The sequence below is a fragment of the Trifolium pratense genome, linkage group LG1 (assembly GCF_020283565.1).
Source record: "Trifolium pratense cultivar HEN17-A07 linkage group LG1, ARS_RC_1.1, whole genome shotgun sequence".
Classification (NCBI taxonomy): domain Eukaryota; kingdom Viridiplantae; phylum Streptophyta; class Magnoliopsida; order Fabales; family Fabaceae; genus Trifolium; species Trifolium pratense.
In genome coordinates, this window is record NC_060059.1 from 2,906,305 (window position 1) to 2,911,507 (window position 5,203).

Sequence of the window (5,203 nt, forward strand, 5' to 3'; positions counted from 1 at the left end):
GTCATTTCCCAAATCTCTCAGATTATTGTCCTCATCTTCCAGAGTACCAAATTTCTTTCCTTCTTCACTCTGAGGTACAACATAGTAAACCCAAGATTTTCCAACCTTTTTGGGATAGGTCTTTAGCTTTGAATATGTTCTACCATATTCATAGCCAAGTCCCTCTCCTCTATGTCTCATGACATTATAAACAAGATTAGCAGCTTTGCTCTTACCAAGGTTGAGATGCACAAACTGTTGAAGAGCTATTTCCTGCTCATCAATAGGTTTGTGACAAACAGCACAACCTTTTTCAAAGTCATTTACTCTATTCAGAGTTTCTTGATATAGACTTTGAAAATGTTCTGCTTGTTCAGTCAGAGTGTTAAGGTTTTCTTGAAAAACTTTTTGTTTACCTAACACTCTGAGATGTTTCTCAATGACCTTGTTAAGTGCAGTTATAAGTTGAGATTTAGAGCAGTCAGAAAATACCTCATCAGTTACTTCAGAATCTGATTCTGATTCTGATTCATCGTCTGAGTCTGCATCTGAGTCAGTTGAAGCCATCAGGGCTAGATTTGCCTCTTCTTCTTCCTCAACTTCTTCCTCAGATGATAGCTCTTCAAAGGTAGCCATCAGACTCTTTCTCAATTTACTCTTGAATTGTTGCTTCTTTGAGCTGTATCTTTTGCTTTTGTCTTTAGCAGATATTTCTGGACAATCAGCAATAAAGTGTCCAGGCTTCTTACAGTTGAAGCAATTCTTCTGATCATCCTTTTTGCTGACAAAATTTCTGGAGCTGTTACCTCCTCTGAAATTTCTTTTGTTAAATCTGTTCCATTGCTGAAACTTGGTGAATAAAGCAAACTCATCCTCATTCATCTCATCCTCTTGACCATCAGCAGAAGATTCTTCTTCAATATCAAGAAGCTGAGTCTTAAGAGCCTTAGAAGTAGTCTTAGTTGACTGTAAAGCCACTGACTTAGACTTCTTCTTAGTTTCTGAGTCAGCATCCAGAACCATCTCATGGCTTCTGAGATTGCTTATCAGAGCTTCAAGACTCAGAGTCTTGAGATTTTGAGCTTCCTCTATTGCAGTGACCTTAGGTCTCCAAGCAATAGGAAGACTTCTCAGAATCTTCTGAACATGGTCATAGGTTGAATAACTTCTCTTAAGAGCTTTAAGACCAGATACAAGGATTTGAAACCTTGTAAACATAGTCTCAATGTTTTCATCTTGTTGCATAGTGAATAGTTCATATTGCCTTATCAAAAGACTAGCTTTAGCCTCTTGAACCTTTTCATTACCATCATAGGTAGCACACATCGAATCAAAGATAGATTTAGCAGTAGACTTGTTCTCTATTCTGACATAATCCTCATGTCTAATAGCACCAACAACAATGTCCTTTACTCTGTGATGCTTAGTGTAGGTTTTTAAGTTAGCTGGTGTGAGTAACTTTCTATGCTCAATGGACAATCTTCCATGTTCATTTAAGTTTTCAAAAGTTACTCCCAGCTCAACCAAATCCCACAACTCATGATCAATAGCAGTAATATTGCTATACAGTCTTTCCTTCCACCACTCAAATAATGATGCATCACCATTGAATATAGGGGCTTTTCTATTGCCACTATGTTCATGTGATTCATTACTCAAGTAGTCATAACCAAAAGCATTTCTAGGACCACCACCAGCTCCACTGGCCTCTTCACCGGTTGTTCTAGTGCTACTATCGTCTCCTCCAGACATAGTGTTCTCACAAGATCTTTACTGTCTCACTGTTAAGTGAAAGTAACAGACCAGAGCTCTAGATACCAATTGAAGGTGTGAAAACACAAGAAGGGGGGGGTTGAATTGTGTTTTAGCTAAGTTAAAACTTTTTCAAGTTCTTAACTTAACTGAGTTAGCAGCGGATAAATAACACACAATGTAACAAGAGAGAGAGAGAGAGATCACACAAGCAATTTATACTGGTTCCTCTCACAAAACGAGAGTAGTCCAGTCCCCTTGCACTTCCAAGGGATTTCACTATAATCACACAAGATTACACCTGCTCAAGCACACAAGCAAGAGACTTCTCAACAATGCTCAAGCACACAAGCTTAAGACTTCACACTTAAGCACACAAGCTTAAGTTTCACACTTAAGCACACAAGCTTAAGTTTCACACTTAAGCACACAAGCTTAAGTTTCCTCAAGTAATAGAAAAGTATATAAAAATATACAAATGCTCTTAGATGAACCTAAAGAGAGCAAATACAAATAGTACAGAGTATTTGACTAAAGTGCAAAAACACTTAACAGAGGTTCAGAGCTTGTATATCACAGAGTTCAGAGTTTGTTCAGCGCACGTTCAATTCTTGATAATTGTTCTTTTTGTTGTAGCTGAATCTTCTAGTATATATACCACTAGAAAAGAGTCGTTGCAAAAAGAACCGTTGGAGTTGATAAACTTTTGTCTTCAAGCAGTCTGTCTTGATGCAGTTTGGTTGTATCCAAAACTAAGAAAGAGTTTCAGTTACTTTGACTACTGCAGAGTGGACTTTCCTTATTCAGCTAACAAAACTGAAGACCCACGTTCTCAAGTTAGGACAGACAGAACAGAGGTAGCTGAACTGATCAGACTTGAAAGGTCCTTTTCTTCATTGGTAGAAGAGTTGACTTATAAAGAGAATCTTCACAGCTTTCAAAGAGATCTTCAGAGTTTGATGAAGCTTGTAGACAGACAAGAAGTTCTGAAGACTTCATCCTCTGAAGGTTGTAACTTCTGAAGTCCAACATCTTCTGAGCGCTTGTGAACTTCTGAATTCACATCCTCTGAACTTCACTCAGAGCTTTTATGATGCTTATATCTGCGCACTTTAAATAAATTTTTAGTCCTTCCAATTGTTAATTAATACTTTGTTATCATCAAAACCTTTATATATTTAGGGGCAGACATTTTTAAATCAATTTTGTTCCAACACGTTACAATTGGTACCACGCGGGGCGTAGGTATGGTCACGCGCGGCGTGGCTGCACAGAAAAGCGTGTAAAATTTGAATTTCTTCATCTTCTCAACCACTCCATCCGTCCCATCATCAATTCACACGTCCTTTCACACGGTAAACTCCATTGTTAACCCATTTTCATCTTCCAAACCCCTCCAATTTCATCTCTAATCACTTTTAATCATCCCATTCCTTCACATTCACATACAACCCATTTCAATCATTTCAAATTCACTCCAAATTCCTAATTTCACCACTTCCCAAATTGACCCATTTCAACCTCCCTACTATCACCATGTTGACACGGCTAACCGGAAAGGGAAAGAAGAAGAGTGATGCTAATCCAACACAAGAGCCACCAAAGAAACCAAGAACAAAGATGAGTGCAAGCAAGGGCCAATCTTCTCGGTCTGCTCAAGCATCTCCTCCTCGCCGGAGCAATGTTACCCGGCCACAAGTTCATCCTCACTTCATTAGTGAAGTTCATGAAAAAAGGTACACAAAAATCCAAACCTTTACTATTAATCAAGAAAAAGGTTTTGGAGAGGACTTGTTGAAGGGTGTTGCTGAGTTAGGACATGAGGTCAAGTCTAGAAAATGGGGGAAGTTTAATAAGTTGATGATTAAAGATGAAGCTAATCCGGGTAATCAGATGTGGGTAAGGGAGTTTCTCGCGAATGCTTATTTGCCTGACCAGTCGTCGGTTCCGGAGTTCTATTCGACAGTTAGGGGAATAAGAGTGTACTATTCCGCAGCTCACATTAATACATTGTTGGGTTGTCGTGTGAGAGGTGCTTGCGAGTTGGTATCCGAGAAGGAACGAATTTCTAATGGTGGCCTTGCGGTGAGAGAAGAGTTAAAGGCGATTGTTTGTAGGCCTGGAGCTAGATGGCTGTCACACTCAGCCTCATCCCTTCCTACTAGGTTGAGTTTGACGAGTTTTAACCCTATTCACCGTGCTTGGGGTGAATTTTGGCTTAAGAATGTTAGAGTGGTTGGTAATAACTCTGAAATCCAGATTGATAATGTGGCTGTTGTTCGATTATTAGCTGATGGTCGTTATATCGATCTTGGTCTTTGGTTACAAAGGGATTTACATGAAATGGCAAATAATCATAATCCGACTTTTACTTTGGGGCATTGCAACTTAATTGCTGCTTTGTGTAGAGCAAGCAATGTCCCTATGTGTGTGCAAGAAGGTGACTTACATCCCGTCCGTCCACTATCTTTATCATACTTTGAGAAGAGATTTGAGAGAGGTCCGATTGTGCCCCGAGGTGAGGGGAATGCTGCAAGAGAGGAAGCTTTGAGGGAGGAGGAAGAAATTAATCGGTTTGAAGAGGGTAACCATCCGGATCAACAGGGGGATCCGGCATATGAGTCTCAGGAAATACCGGCACATGCTCCTCCTCGTTACTCTCATGATGTGAATCAGCTTGCGTCGATGTTGCATCAGATGGAGATTTCTCAATATTCCGGGTTGCCTAATCTTTACTTTGATACCGCCTCTTCCATGTACACCGAGGCGATGACTTACCGGTCTACCTTTCCTCCTCCTACTTTTGGGACTTTGTATCCCGTTGATACTGATTGGGAGGCACATCAGGCGAGGGAGCTGACATCATTTCAGGCCAGGCAAGCATACAATTCGGGTCTGAGAACTTCTGAGTTGGCCGAGATCGAGAGGCGACGCCGGGTTGAGCAGGATGAGGCTGCTGCTATGGAAAGGGAGATGCTGGATGTGGATGGGCTGAATCTGAACTTGAATAGCCCGTTCACAAACTACTTCACTGGCCAGCCGGATGACACCGTTTGACGGATTTGGTTCTGATTTTCTGCTGCTACTACACTACTACTCTATCTCTATTTTTACTTAATTGTCTTTTATTTCGTTGGTTTGTAATAATATTCTGATGTTGCTTGGATATTGGCTGGATATTTTATTTGTGTACTCTGAATTTGAATCTTCTTTTGTTTAATTGCGGAACGGTTTTTACTTTTAGAGTTTGTTTCAATATTTTGGCATGTTCCTTCTAGTTACTTGAGTATCAATTACTTGATTTTCTCCGTGTGTGATGTGTGAAACCTGCAGTGCAATAGCTTGTTGCACTCATGTGATCAAGAGGCAAAGGAAGGGAACGCACACTTTTTGACCGGTTCTTTGATTCGACCCAACCGAGAGGTATTGAGCCAAACACTCATTTTTCTTCTTTGTGTGATATCCACTCATG